The 16,237-nt window shown below is 40.8% G+C and overlaps 1 protein-coding gene across 2 annotated transcripts in view; it reads right to left on the bottom strand.

Moving 5' to 3' along the window:
* NELL1 (neural EGFL like 1) overlaps window positions 1-16,237 on the bottom strand; it is an 860,623-nt gene that overhangs the window by 201,280 nt on the left and 643,106 nt on the right. The gene's annotated exons all lie outside the window — the stretch shown is intronic.

The following is a 16,237-nucleotide window of genomic DNA, read 5'->3' on the forward strand; positions in this document are numbered from 1 at the left end:
TTCAGTGACTTTGAAGAGTTCTAAGGATTCGCTATAATTGATAACATTGCTCTCAAACACACAGGCTACAGATGGCAGTTTGTACCCAGCTGATTCTTTACCACCTACTAATTTATTATTATCTGCTATTTACTAAGTAGACTTTCTCTAGTTCCTAGAACTTCAAGAGATTCTCACAGCTCAGGAAGTTATATAACTTGGGTCAATGACACATCACAGAGAGTGGCTGAGGTTGTCCAATTTGAAAGGTTATGCTGTTCCCCATTATTCGGTTGAAGAATACTCTACAGGGTAAAGGGGTATCACAGTGGCATCCTCCGGGCACTTTCAAGATTAAACCTTCATGTTAATGGGCTGGGGAAGAGAAATGAACACTCCTATACGGGAGAGACAAGGGGTGGCATGACAGAATAATGAAGAAAATTTAAAAAGCATGGAATTTTAAACCATCAGAGAATTCAAGTCCCAGATATCCTCCTTCTAACCTTTACAAACATAAGCAATTTTTTAAATCTCATAACTACTGTCCCATCATCTGTAAAACCAGGATGACGATACATCCTCTGTGCAGCTGTCATGAGATTAAAAGAGAGATGATGTGGGTCCTGGAAGCATGCCTTGGAGATTGTAAAGACCCATCCTACACGAAGTATTTCTATTATGCCAGTCCCATGAACCACCCAGGTGGCTCAGTTGGTTAAGTGGTTGCTTTCGGCTCAGGTCATAATTCCAGGGTCTTGGGATCGAGCCCTGCATCGGGCTCCCTGAGCAGGCGGAGAGCCTACTTCCCTCTCTCCCTCTGCCTGCCACTCTGCTTACTTGTGTTCTCTCATAAATAAATAAAATCTTAAAAAAAATAACAGAGTATTAATTAAAGTACTACAAGGAAAAGGTTAATCTCTCAAAGCATCAGTGTGTTATAGATAGTATACAGCGGAATCACAGTGGCACACTCAGAATTCAGAGTTGAACAAAGAAAAACAAGACACAAGAGACGCACTCTGGCAAATTGTCAGAGCCTTTTTAATCAGCTTTGCCCCTTTGAAAAGGACTGAAAAGGATGGCGTTTAAAGGCCTGGGCTTTGAGGCAAAAAGAACTGCTCAAATCACAGCTCTGACATTTGTTAGCCCTATAATCTTGGGCATATTACTTGGCAGCTCTTAACCTCAATTTACTCAATAAATGAGGATAATCATTCATTTATTCACGAAGTATTCTTTGAGTGCATGCTGTCAGGCACTCAGTTCTCAGAGCTGGAGCTACAGTGGCAAACACTGACAAAAGTCTCTGCCATCAGGGTAGTCAGCCTTCCAATGGGGGGAAGACACAATAAACAAGAGAGATGAATGATATATTCAATGTCTTAAATGGTGACAAGTATGGTGGGTGGGAGCAGAAAACGGAGATATTATTGCTTGGGGAAAAGTTGGGGGCTGCAATGTTAGTTGATTAAAGTTTTTACTTAGTCATTTAAATAATCTTTACCTCTTAATGTGGGGCTTGAACTCATGACCTCAAGATTAAGATTTGCATACTCTTCTGACAGAGCCCCCCAAGCAGGGCTGCAATTTTAACAGACTAGTAGGCCAGGCCACCCTGACAGGTGATATTTGAGGAGGTAAAGGATGAGTCATGTATATAAAGAACATTCCAGAAAGAGGGAACACCAGGTGCAAAGTTCCTGAGGTATGCTTACGGGCTTGAAAAGGGCATTAGCAACAGTATAGAGTTTCTGATGAAATTCGGTAAGTGATGCGGCGTTGGAAGACGCCAATGAATGACTGGCTTCTGAGGTGAGGTTTAGATAACGTAACATATGTCAAACACTTAGCACAAGATCTAGCCTGAGCATTAAATAATAAGTACGTATTCAAATAGCCCTTCACCATTCTGACTCCAATCTTCAGAGACTCGAGAAACACTGCAAAAGACACTGAAAAAATTAGGCAGAGAAAAACATAAACATCTTCAAAATGCTAATGCTAACATTTATGGGGAATGCACCATTGATTGTGGTATTTCCACGTATCTGAAGACCAAGAATCTGGAAAAATTAAAGTTTGCCATTGTTGCTTGATGTCATTTTTACTGAAAGACAGTGCTATGATAATTTGCTGATAGGAAATCAAAAAGTGCTTCAAAGTGCAATTCGCAGTTCCTCAACTGTTCCAATTGAGTGGTCCAATCTGGAAGGGCTATTTGGCAATTTAAGAACCTGGGAATCACCGTATCTGGCTATGCTTAGTAGGGTTAGGGATGTGCTCTAACAGGCCAGGAGGAAAAAGGAACTTACTTATCCTAAAATAAACCACCTAGTTTATGTATCAAAGTTTTTTTTTTCATAGATGCTAGTGCTTCTGTCATTCAGAAACATGTGGTATAAATATGATCTTATTTATATTTCTTATCATTAACACCTTGATGTGAGAAGAACAGGAACAGCAGGACAGGAATGAAGGAAAAGTGATTAGGACACATATCATTTTGATTTGGAGATACTGTGAGATAATAATTACTCTATCAAGTTAATACTTTGTAGGTTTGGGGGGGGCAGGTGAGAGAAGTTAAGCTCTGTCTGTCAGCTATGCTACAGGGATGGGTGGTTGGAAGAAAGGGGAGAGAAAACAAGTCAACAGGTACTCATCCATGACACATTTTAGGAAAGGGAAACCCAGGTCAATGTGGAGCATGCTGGAAGGGGACTGACCTTGACTAAGGAGTCAGAAAACACCTCTGAACAATAGCTTACGTTAAGATCTGTGTGAGAGAACAGGGGAAGCTGGGGACTGGATGTGGTAGGGTAAGAAGGAAAGTGGAGAAAGTAAGCAAAGAGTTCCATATGGAGCAAATGCCACAGGCAGAGCCCCAAGGTAGAAAGATTATTGCTTTGAGAAAATCTGAAGAATTTCAGGGTGGGAAGGGATTGATCATAACACTGAATGGGGAAGTGGCTCAGAGAGAGTCAGTGATGTTACTGAAAGGAGGCCAGGGTTTAAACCAAAGGTACTGGAGACCATTTAAGGTTTTTAGCACAGAAGTGATTTGATTATATTCGTATTTTACAGGGTTGATCCTGGCTGCCATGCAGAAAGAAATTTTTTTTTTTTCTGAGAGAAGAACTGGACTTGGGGTCTATAGACTTCTCTTCTTGTCATTCCAGGTAAGAACCATTCCAATGATGTAGACAAGGCAGTGGATGGAGAGAGGGAAAAAAAAAAAAGACTTCAGTGATCGACTGAATGGGAAAGTGAGAGTAAAGGGAAATCAAGGACAACTCTGACTACATATGACCTTAAAATATCAGGGATGAAGGTCTGTGACTTACAATAGTAATTTTCTTATTCTTCCCAAGATACACCATGATGACAGTGTTGTGTCTTTGGAGACTACCACAAAAACTAAGAGATCCTTACTAACTATTGATTCACAAAAGGTTTTTGGCCAACTGCTGTGTGCCAGGCACTGTTCTGGGTACTAAAGGCACAATGGCAGTAAGACAAAAAGCTCTTTCCTCATGTAGCTTAAATACTGGGTAGGCTGTCAGACCATATAAAAAGAAGCATGATCATGTCAGAGAGTGATAAAGGCTTTGAAGACAGTAGAACAGTGACCAGGAGGACACAAATTATTTTATTTGAAGATTTTATTTGTTTGAGAGAGCGAGAGGTGGGGAGGGGGAAGGGCAGAGGGACAAGCAGACTCTCCACTGAGCACAGAGCCTGACTTGGGGCTGGATCTCAGGACCCTGGGATCATGACCTGAGCCAAAGTCAGACACAACTGACTGAGCCACCCAGACTCCCCAGGACATGTATTATTTTAGTTAGGGATGAGGGTCTCCCTGAGGAGATAACTCTTGACCAAATATATAACATGAGGGAGTAGAAAATTCTAAGCAAACCAGAGTAAAGGAAAGAGGACTACTGTGTTCTCAGAAAATTAAAGAGACCATAATGACTGGAAAAGATGGCATACAAGTGAGGGGAGCACACTGAATCGAAGTGGGTAGATAGGTAATGGTGGGGGGGAGGCAGGGCGTGTAGTCTCACAGGCAATTGTAATGACTGCGTGTGAAAACAGGGAGCCATAGAGGATTTGGGACAGAGGAATGACTAGATCTGAATTACTTAGTAACGTCCCCTTGATTATTTTCTTGAAAGTTGACAATATTTGCATCACCGTGGAAGGAAGGTAAGTCAGGTTTTTACATTTGTCTGGATTAGAGATGATGATGATGTCATGTCCAAGAGTGATTGTGTAGAGATGTATAGTTTGGATTCTAGATATATGTTGGAGGCTAAGCAAATATTTAGATATGCACTGAAAAACAAAAGTCAAGGATGATTTCAAGATATTGATTGGGGAGGGGGGCGCCTGGGTGGCTCAGTGGGTTAAAGCCTCTGCCTTGTTGCTTTTGAACACACTGATGAGTTTTCTTTGCATTAAGAACTTACTTTGGGGGCGCCTGGGTGGCTCAGTGGGTTAAGCCTCTGCCTTCGGCTCAGGTCATGATCCCAGAGTCCTGGGATCAAGCCCTGCATTGGGCTCTGGGCTCAGCAGGGAGCCTGCTTTCTCCTCTCTCTGCCTGCCTCTCTGCCTACTTGTGATCTCTGTTAAATAAATAAATAAAATCTTTAAAAAAAAAGATATTAATTCAGGGGATATGAAAAGATAGGCCCTGCCATCAACTGGGAGACCAACGAGGAAGACCACAAGAGGGAGAAGGATCAGAGGTATTCTAGATTATTGTAGACCCTCCCACTCTTTTCTATTGTTTTAAATTAATATCATATATTTGTGATCAACATCTAAGTCTCTATGTTACCAGCAGAGTGAACATTACAAACAAAAGCTCAGAGACTGGTAAAACTAAATAAATAAAAGGTGCATTTCAGTGGCCAGAAGTAGTTTCAAACAGGCAGAAATGTAGATTATGTGAAGGAGAAGGAGGAGGTAATGCTAGACAGGCAGGCAGAGACCAGCCATGGAGGTCTTTATGTATCAGGCCAAGGAATCTGCCTTTATCTCATAAGCACTGAGAAGGTAATGAAAGGTTTTCTTAGCAAGATATTCCTTAACAAGGTAAAATCATGATAAGAAAACCTCTTAGCACCTCCTCAGTGCTTGTAAGATAAAGTGTCCCCTCATGGGCTCAATCCACTTGAGCTGAAACCGCGGCCACCCTCAGATAACTTTAAGGTCTCTATTAAACTGGAGAATGCTTTAAAATCATATTAGCCCACCAAGCCAGAAACTGCTCATCTCTTCAACCATTACCAGAATGAATCCATACATTTTGATGTTTGAATTATCATATTTTGGACCTAAGTGAACATTTTCAGGCATCTACCTTTTCCAATCAGTGGCTTCTATTAGGAGAGAGTGATGCAAATCGCAAGAGTTATATTCCCTCTCGGTCAGTCTGTTGGCTTCAATTAGTCTTTTTCCACATGATCTAAAGCACAGTATGTATTTTGGGATATAAATAATTCTTAGATACTAGTTACTAGGGAAAGTTTGCCATTTCTGGATTCCTGTTGGTCATATTTTCACAGACACTTGGGCTTCCTTTCTGGTGGGCCATGGTGCTTCGAGTTATGGTGGTGTTTGTATTCCCCAGGGTACATGATTAAAAATGAACATATGAACCAAACTCCTCACTTTCATAGTTCAACAGTGTGAGTTTTCCTGGTGGGGAGCAAGAACTGCTTGTCATATAAATAGTCAGGAATTATTTTCTGCTTTACTATCTAGACAAGGTAATACCTAACTGCCTTCCTGTATTTGATGGGGAAAACCAATCTATAAAAAAGATTGGCTCCCTTCACTTTGCTTTCTGGAAAGGCATGCTGACAAAGCTACTAAAAATACACCAAATTTTTATACTAATGGCTTTTCTGTCCTCCACCCCCAATATGATATGCTTTGACTTGGGTGTCTTTTAAATTAGATTTCAATTGGAGTCATTACAACTTGTGATTTACAAAACGCAGAGAGTGGACCATGTGAAATTTAAGGTCCTTCCCCGTACTCATTCATTTATTCATTTATCAAGCATTTACTGAACCCGAATGTAATGGGGTAAACTGGACTTGTGCCATGCCAGACATTTGGCAGATGATAATGTATTAAGGATACCTGCCTTCCCAAGCTGGCTGCTAGATTATTTTATACCACTTTCAAAAGTCGGTTGTACCTGTATTAACCATTAACCACCTTCTAGCTTTGTAAACAAAGACCTAGAAATTCAGCAAGGCATGTGGACAAGGCCCAAAGGAAGGATTTTATTAAAGAAAGCTGGTTGGCCAGACACATGGAAAAGTGCTCCACATCACTTGGCATCAGGGAATACAAATCAAAACCACAGTGAGATACCACCTCACACCAGTTAGAATGGCTAAAATTAACAAGTCAGGAAATGACATATGCTGGCGAGGATGCAAAGAAAGAGGAACCCTCCTACACTGTTGGTGGGAATGCAAGCTAGTGCAGCCACTCTGGAAAATAGCATGGATGTTCCTCAAAAAGTTGAAAATAGAACTACCCTATGACCCAGCAATCGCACTACTGGGTATTTACCCTAAAGATACAAATGTAGTGATCCAAAGGGGCACATGCACCTGAATGTTTATAGCAGCAATGTCCACAGTAGCCAAACTATGGAAAGAGCCTAGATGTCCATCAACAGATGAATGGATAAAGAACATGTGGTGTATATACACAATGGAATACTATGCAGCCATCAAAAGAAACGAAATCTTGCCATTTGCAATGACATGGATGGAATTAGAGGGAATTATGCTGAGCGAAATAAGTCAATCAGGGAAAGATAATTATCATATGATCTTCCTGATATGAGGATGTTGCGAGGCAATGTGGTGGGTTTGTGGGGTAGGACAGGAATAAATGAAACAAGATAAGATGGGGAGGGAGACAAACCGTAAGAGACTCTTTATCTCACAAAACAAACCGAAGGTTGATGGGGGATGGGAGGGTAGAGAGAAGGTGGTTGGGTTATGGACATTGGGGAGGGTATGTGCTATGGTGAATGCTGTGAAATGTATAAGCCTGATGATTCACAGACTTGTACCCCTGGGGCAAATAATACTTTATATGTTAATAAAAATTTTAAAAAATTAAAAGATTAAAAAAAAGAAAGCTGATGAGCATGCTGACTGTTCTAGGTGACTTATTTTTGCGGGGGATGGAGGGGAATAGGGAGAGAGGGAAGCTCTTCCTCTGAAAACACATCTAAGGACGACAGACTTCAAGCACAGCCACTCCGGACAGTGAAGGACACAGCAACGGATAGTTGATTCATACCCCAGAAATCTAAAGGTTCACGCCTGGATCTGTGGCTGCCTCGGCCACATGGCAGAGCAAAACTAAACAAACAAAACCACATTAAGAGAAGGCTGCAGTTGGAATGATGGTGGGGAAAAGTATCTACTTTGTAGGGATCCTACAAAACCACCATCAGAGTCTCCACCTAATCATCTGTGAATCTTCCAGGGCCACAACAGAGGAGAGGGATTCCCGCAAGCTTAGAGCTACGGAAGGAGGAAAGGATTGTCCATGTCAATGGAACTTTATCCCTAGTGATTGAAGACGCTGCCAAAGCACCTCATGAAGCAGGAGCCAGCCACTGCATGTCTCCTATCCAGAAGACCTCAATGCTAGAAGACCACCACCACACTGGTTCTATGAGGCCTTACCCTCTTCCCCATAAACCTCTCACTCTGGGGCACCTGGATGGCTCAGTGGGTTAAGCCTCTGCCTTCGGCTCAGTTATGATCTCAGTGTCCTGGGATCAAGCTCCACATCGGGCTGTCTGCTCAGCAGGGAGCCTGCTTCGCCCTCTCTCTCTCTGCCTGCCTCTCTCCCTACTTGTGATCTCTGTCAAATAAATATATAAAATCTTAAAAAAAAACAAAAACAAAAACAAAAACAAAAACAAAACTCTCACTTTGGGTAAGAGTCAGGACACCTGTGAATTTTAAAACAGGATGTTGAAAGGAAAAAAAAAAGGGAAACTGTCCACAGTTGCTTCTCACTTTGCAAAGACTGAGGCAGGCTGATGAGTGGGGACAGTATAAACCTTTTACTTAGCGTTAATACAATATTGACTTAGTTGCTTAACTGAGACTTTTTTTGATCCTGAAAGCTCCCAAATAACACAAGGACCTTATAAGCCATAGTGAGATCAACATCAGCTCAGCATTTTTTTTTTCTGTGTGTAGTGCATGTGTGTCTGTGCATAAAAACCAGACTCATACTGAAATGCCATTTTTACCTCATAATGTTCTAATGCCTCCAGAGTGCTCCCCAGATCCAGGAAATCTGTGGTGGGGCAGTATTCTTCTTATTCTCATTTTTTAAATCAGGAAACTTAGGCACAAAAGACTGAAGTAACTTCCCAACATAAGAGAGTAAGGGTAAACTTGGACAGTCTGATTCCAGAGTTTATATTCTTAACTATGCACTGTATCTCCCATCTCATGAAACAGTCTTTCTCCATAGGTTTTAAAGGTTCCATACAATCATTACCTGTAATTTATTTTACTAATTCTCTATTGTTATAAATCTGGGTTGCTGGCAGTGTATTGTTATTTAAAATGCCATCAAGGTATTAAGTGTATCCTCAAACCCCATTCATTTATCTCTCTCTGATTATTCTCTCAGTGGAAATTCCTAGGGAAGTTTGATGAATGAGTTCAGACCATGCTAAGGTTTTTCTAAGATGATGATTTCCATGTTATACAGAAAAGCAGATGCGGCCAACACATAGCTAGTCAAGAGTGGAATTTGGGAAGAGCGTCCAGGTTTCCTAGTGCCAAACTGAGAGTCTGGATGTTGTTTTTCTATGTGAATCTGGGGAATCAAGAAAGGGGTAAGGAAACATTTGTAGAAGGAACACTGGGTAGCATTTTGGATGAGGTCTCCCCTCACCTAGGTACAAAGCCACCTATGCTATCAATAATACAGTGAGAACACGGTGTTAAGTCTTCAATCTCAACTCCAACAAATGGGAAATAAACAAGAGCAAGAAAACATTATTCCCAAGAACCATATCTAGGTTACACATGCTGTTATTTCAGGTGAATTAACTTACTCTTTCCCCAGAGCAAAACTATGGGGCATAAATTAATATGTGTTCGCTTGATACAAAATTATATAAAATGTTTATGGGACCAGAGAGAATATGAATTGGCAAAGACAACATGAATAAAACCACTTTACATTTGAATGGTACAGTGCTAGGCCATAAGAGCTGGCAGAAAGACTAGAGACCTTGGTGGCAGCAGAAGAACATAAGGCATGGCTCCACCATTGACCTGCTGAATGTCCTTGGGGAAGTAGCCTACGATTTCTTTTCTTTCTTTTTTTTTTTTTTAAAGGTTTTATTTACTTATTTGACAGAGATCACAAGTAGGCAGAGAGGCAGGCAGAGAGAGAGGAAGGGAAGCAGGCTCACTGCTGAGCAGAGAACCTGATGCGGGGCTCAATCCCAGGATTCTGGGATCATGACCTGAGCCAAAGGCAGAGGCTTTAACCCACTGAGCCACCCAGTAGGCCCCTAGCCTACGATTTCTGAGCCTCAGCTTTATCACCTGGTAAACTGAGAACAGAATTAACAATAGATACCATTTCCAGACATCTCTTGTATGCAGGCACTCTACCAAGTGATTTAAATAGATGATTTCATTTACTCTAACCATAAAATTATAAAAAAAAAATTTTAGTGGCTACCAAGCTTAGAAATATTACATGTGTCTGATCCCATAGTGCAGGTTCTGATACCCCATCCTAAAATGAGCTAGTGTGGCTTCAGAGACTATGCTCTCAACTCTGATTTTATTTACTCTCTTCCGGCCTTAAGCACAACAAAGATGTTGAAAGGAATATGTAAAAACAATGCACATAATGAAATCATGGCTCATCCATCATAGGAAAAGATGACGTATTTGGTCTTCTATAGAACCTGTTTGGTTTAAGTGCCCTTGGATGCAGATAATGCAATCAACAGGCAACAGATGGTTGGAAGGTGTATGGACTTTGGATTCAGCCATACATGGTTTAGAACCTCACCTCCACTAGGGCCTGGCTGAATAACATGCGTACATGTCTTCATACGTGTTCTGAAGGGTGAAACTAGTTGCCTCACAAGAAGTAACAAATGTCGGGGTGCCTGGATGGCTCAGCAGGTTGAAGCCTCTGCCTTCAGCTCAGGTCATGATCCCAGGGTCCTGGGATCGAGCCCCGCATCGGGCTCTCTGCTTAGCTGGGAGCCTGCTTCCTTCTCTCTCTCTCTCTCTGCCTGACTCTCTGCCTACTTGTAATCTCTATCTGTCAAATAAATAAATCTTTAAAAAAAAAAAAAGAAGTAACAAATGTGGGGCGCCTGGGTGGCTCAGTGACTTAAAGCCTCTGCCTTCGGCTCAGGTCATGATCCCAGGTCCTGGGATCGAGCCCTGCATTGGGCTTTCTGCTCAGAAGGGAGCCTGCTTCCTCCTCTCTCTCTGCCTGCCTCTCTTCCTACTGTGATCTCTGTCTGTCAAATAAATAAATAAAATCTTTAAGAAAAAAAAAAAGTAACAAATGTAAACTTTGGGGGACTCCTAATAGATGAGTGGTAGCTTCATGCAAATTTCACTTGGCAGAGGCTAAATAGTTCATGAGGCACATCTAGTACCAGAACTCAGACCTCTGTCCCTTAGTCCAGTCCTCTTCCCCACCCCCGGCTGCATCCCAAATGTATAGTCCAAGTCCCTGCTTGTGAACAAAAGGTATCACTCCCTACAGTTGTACTGAAATGAGTTGAAAACATGCTCTGTCTCAAGGAGATGAGAATGAAAAATGGCTGGAGGTATTCTTCCCCAAGCCAGAAATCTGGCAAATTGGTGATCTTGGCAGGTCAAGGACAGCATGTTGAAATAGCTCCGAGCAGCTCTGAGGGTTAAGTGGCCATCCCATGTTGGAGCCATGGGGAAGTGTGGCCCAATTTCTCCATCATACTGGACCTCTGGCCCAATTTCTCCATCATAGCTGAAAGAAGAAAAGTTGAGTGGGTGGAATTGAGGATAAGAAGAAGGTGCCACACAAGGTACCCGAAGTGGATGAACTCAGTATTGGTAGGTCTAGGCTCCTCTCCTCCTCTATTGCAACGCCTCTCCTCTCCTACTCTATTTCTGGGAAGATCCAGGGCAGGGCACATCCCCTCAAGCAAATTCACACTCAGATGACTTTAATGAAATGTTAACAGAGCATCTGTGTGCATTCTTTTTTTTTTTTTTTTTGGCTGGGGTCGACTCAGAGAAACCTCAAATCCTCGTATTTCCCTTTTAAACAATGCCACAAAAGCACTGCCGACTCCAGGACCTACCGGTTGCAGGACGGCAGCAACTTGAGAAACGGAAGCTGCCATTTCCTCAGCCCATACCATGTGCCGGAGCACCAGAGAAAGCTCCTGCTGAGAGAAGGTCAATAACTTTGCCAACTGCTAGGATTTTGAACAGGCACATTTGCACTCATTCTTTTCCCACACGCCTTTCTGTGATACCTGGAGAGGAAAAAGAAGTATTCTCTTCTCCGTTTATAGAAGAGAACTACAATCCACCTTCTTAAAAGCTCTTAAAGTGTTTCCCTGAAACAAGGGAGGGCAGAGAAAATGCATATAGATGAACATCAGTTTAGCTCTCTCCAAACTGGAGCAGTATTTAAAATTTGGAAGAATAGAGAAGTCTTTGTTTCTGAACATTTTTTTACCTGGGGGATAGATAACATACTCAGGGCAAGCTGCTACCCTCTGTCTATGTATCTGCAAGTCCTGGAGGCACAGGGAAAAGAACAGAATAAATTATCCCGCAAAAAGTCACTTCTTTTTAAGGCAGAGTTAAAAGAGCCCCAAGACCTGAGAAAAATCCAGTCCTTTTTGTGAGTTGTTATGTTCTTTGTAGTGAGTAATGATTTTTACAAGTTTAAAATAAACACAAATAATATTTATTATATTAGAAAATCCAGATAACCAAAATAAGAAAATAATAGCTACTAGAAATTATACTGCCAATGGATAACACTGTCAAACTTTTTTTCTTTTTTTGCTATTTCTAGATTTCCCTGAATATTCCTAACCAGATTCTTAATATGCTTTGGAAAGGTCTGCAGATTGTGAGAGTTCAAAGTTTGTGTGAGTTAAATGAATTACATTTACAAAGAAGGAACCTATTTCTGAAGTTATGTGGGGAAAAAGTCAAGGTCTGCTATTTTTATAATATCAGCATATTTTTTTCCCAGTTTTTTACATTACACTATGGTCTAGCCTATAGTTTGATGAGTACTGCCCAGTTCTCACTGTCTGATTCACAAGATGTTGCTTATGACTGTATGAATTTATACAATTTAGAATTCGTGGGCTATACAAATCGGGAAATCCAGTAAAATTAGCTGCCTTGTGTGCACCACCACAGAGAACATCAGCATTTATATCCCAGTCAAAACTCCTACTAAAAGTGACTGCCTAGTATTGTCAGAGAGAAATCATTTTAGAGAAAATTCCATTTAAAACATGTGTATCTAAGTTTTATACTATGAGACATTATCTTACTACATCTATTGACAACTTCCTTCTAAAAACGAAAAAAGAATAGGGACATCTGGGTGTCTCAACCAGTTGAGTGTCTGACTCCTGATTTCAGCTCAGGTCGTGATCTTGGGGTCATGAGATCGAGCCCCCAAGCCCAGTGCAGAGCCTGGATGTGGAGCCTGCTTAAGATTCTCTTTCCCTCTCTGCCTGGCCCTTCCCCAGCTTGTCCATGCACATATTCTCTAAGAACAAGAGAATGAAAGAAAGGGAGGGAAGAGGGGAAGAAAGGAAGAAAGAAGGAAAGGACAAAGGGAGGAAGGAAGGAAGGAAGGAAGGAAACAAGGAAGGAAGGAAGGAAGGAGAATGATGGGAAAAGGATGGGTATGGAGTCCAGTGACGCTGGACAGCCCTCTACAACGGAGAATTATCTGGTCCACAAAGTCAATATTGTCAAGGTTAAGAAACCCTTAATTAGACATAGTTTGATACCTTGTATGTAATCTCTACTTGTTCTTGATTGCAAATTTGCTTAATACCGAGTAGAAAACTTAATCTCATTCAGTTCTCAGAAGATGGTGTTCTGTTCCATGATACGTAACCTATTTTTGGATTTAGTGTACCTCTTTGATTTCACATTTGAGTTGTTCACCTTTGTGTTACATACCAAACACAGGTGGCTGTTTTAACCTCATTAAATTCTAGACATGCGCTTTCTTTAACAAATGATTTCAAAGACTTAACTAAATATGCGTGTATTCTGAAAAGCTGAAAGTCAAAATGGGTAAAACCAATAACCAGGGGGGCCACGGGAAACATTTTAAGACTAAACATAAGTGAACTCTGTATCAATCAAATGAGACCATTTAATTAGTCCTGAAATTGAAAGAAACCCAATAAAAGACTTAGTCTAATCATGCTATGAGACATTCATAATGCATTTGCATTTTTCACTTGTACCCTGAGACTCAAGGTATCCATATCACTATTCAATGGAAAACAGAATTGATGTTTATTCTTAACGATCAACATGACAAAATAATTCAGATAAGGTATGACATAGGTTTCCAGTATTTGCCTACAATTCACCTACATCCCTTGCACACGACTGAATGGAAAATGTGTACTTTATTCTACTAACAAAAAGTCTTGTAGAATTAGACTACTGGCCAGTATCAAATGGAATGGCTTTGCTACTGATGGGAGAGAGCATCACATGTGGAGAAATGTTATTTGGTTTTTTTAATCCTACAGAAACTGTGCACATATTCAGGAAAATGCGATAGAGAGCATCACATGTGGAGAAATGTTATTTGTTTTTTTTTAATCCTACAGTAACTGTGCACATATTCAGGAAAATGTGATTCTCAATCTCAAATCCAACATTTATATTAAATAATATCTACATAGGAACCCATGTCCTACCAATTCTTGTTTTATTTTTCCCTCTGGTCTTGATTTTCTCCTTTATCTCTATTTTTCCTGCTCCACATCATGGGCCAGAATGTAAGCACTGATCCAACCAACCACTTATGGAAAAGAGAAAAGGCCAGAGGTCAAATGAACAATCAGAAACCACAGTTAATTTTTCCTGAGCTGCCACTAACTCAGACTCTGGTCTAAGAGATCAATACTCTCCCCTATTTCTTTAAAAGGTAAAAAGAGTAAGAACTTTACAGACGGTCTGGTTAAGGATCTCAATGACAATATAACAACGACTGGTTTATAACAACCTGAGGTGCTTGGTGAAAGCACAAGTCTGTGGACCCTCCCCAATCAGACTTTCTGATTCACCAGATATGGGGAAGAAGTGAAGAGATCTGGATTTTAACAGGAAGTCCACATATTATCCTTGAGAAACACATGCAAGGGTTTATAACCAGGCTTTGCACAATGCAACTTATGTTTCATTCTCAGTTCTGACACTGGCTCTGTAGCATTGCAGAGATCACTTCACCCGGCCAAAGCTTTAGTTTGCCATCTCTAAAGTTGCAGCAACGATAGCAATCTCGTTTGTTGTTCATATGAAAGCGTTCCTTCACGAGACTTAACTAGCACGTGAGAAGTCGTCTCTCCCTAGTAGTATCCGTCATTATCAACATCCTCACCATCACCGTTCTGTCCCCACGCATCCCTGTGTACTCATTTTAGGGAAATACAGCAGTTCTAGAGGAAATAAGACAAAGCCTTTAGTTTGGTTTTTGTTTTGCTTTCTTTTTTCATTTTAGAAAACCTAATCAAAATCCAAGGTACTGCAATAAAGGCATGTGTGTCAAGTTACCATCAAATGTCTTTGCTTTTGGCAAGAATATTTCAGCTCCATGTGGTAATGCTCTCATGCTGTTCAGAAGCAGAGCTTGGCTCCTTTACAGGTCTCTTTTTAAGGATGAGCCAATTAATATTATTTAATAAATGTGACTTGATTTGTTGATAATATGACAAAATATGGAAACAATGGCACACACATTGTTGATTTTCTTGTTGAATAATTTATGTAAAATTTGACTTTTTTTTTAAAGATTTTATTTATTTATTTGACAGACAGAGATCACAAGTAGGCAGAGAGGCAGGCAGAGAGAGGGAGGAAGCAAGCTCCCTGCTGAGCAGAGAGCCTGATGCGGGGCTCCATCCCAGGACCCTGGGATCATGACCTGAGCCAAAGGCAGAGGCTTTAATCCACTGAGTCACTCAGGCGTCCCAAATTTGACATGTTTTTTAAAGGATCAAGCTGCCTTATAAATGTATAGGCAGCACAATGTAATATGTGGGACAATTTGGGGTAAAATAAATAGGCTCATTAAAAAAATGAAACTTTTAAACATGAAGGAAAAAAGAGCTTTGCTTAGATCTTTGGCATTAGATGAAGACATCCTCCATCTCATCAGATAATAGGAATGATGATGACAATGTTGTATTTCCACTTTTCTCTGCAATTCTGTGGTAAGTGTCAAGTTTATTCCCTTCTCAGAAAAACACGGTACAGTGGTTTTACCCTAATAAAACTCATGGACAAATACACTGAAATAATCAGTTTTATATGGCATAGACCTGTTGCTTCCATTGCTTACAAACACTGGCAAACTAACACTGATTGTCAAATTCCACTTACACAAAGGTAGGAGGACCTCTTCAATTAATGACAGAGCTGGATTTCACCAAAGAGCACCGCGTATAAACATTACATTTACTGCAAACAGAAAGGGGCACATAATGGAATCTTACTGATGCTAATTGGTTTACATTATCAGGTCCATGAATGATAATGTTTGTAATAAACCAATATTAGAATAAAGTTCCAAGGACACCCATAAACCTGCTGGAGTTATTTAACGTGCTTTTACGCAAGGAGCATGTGGTTCTAATTTAGATTCCGTTGATGCAGCAGATTGTTAAAACTCTAATAGTTGCATGTGATGCTACCCAATAAATGATAAGTGGGACAAGTCAGTTCGTGAGGCTTTATCTCTAATTAGCACTAAAAATGCATACTGGCAAGCAGAGCGGAGAAAAGACTGGACCTTGCTGAATTAGACACACTAGAGGGACAGCAAATGAAGCCCTATTTTCAAAGAGAAGATGCCTGCTATGTAGCAAGCAGAAGAAAACTTGCAGATGGGAGAGGTACATCCACCATCAAAACTGGACATATCGAGTCAA

Source organism: Meles meles, chromosome 8 (genome assembly GCF_922984935.1).
Source record: "Meles meles chromosome 8, mMelMel3.1 paternal haplotype, whole genome shotgun sequence".
Classification (NCBI taxonomy): Eukaryota; Metazoa; Chordata; class Mammalia; order Carnivora; family Mustelidae; genus Meles; species Meles meles.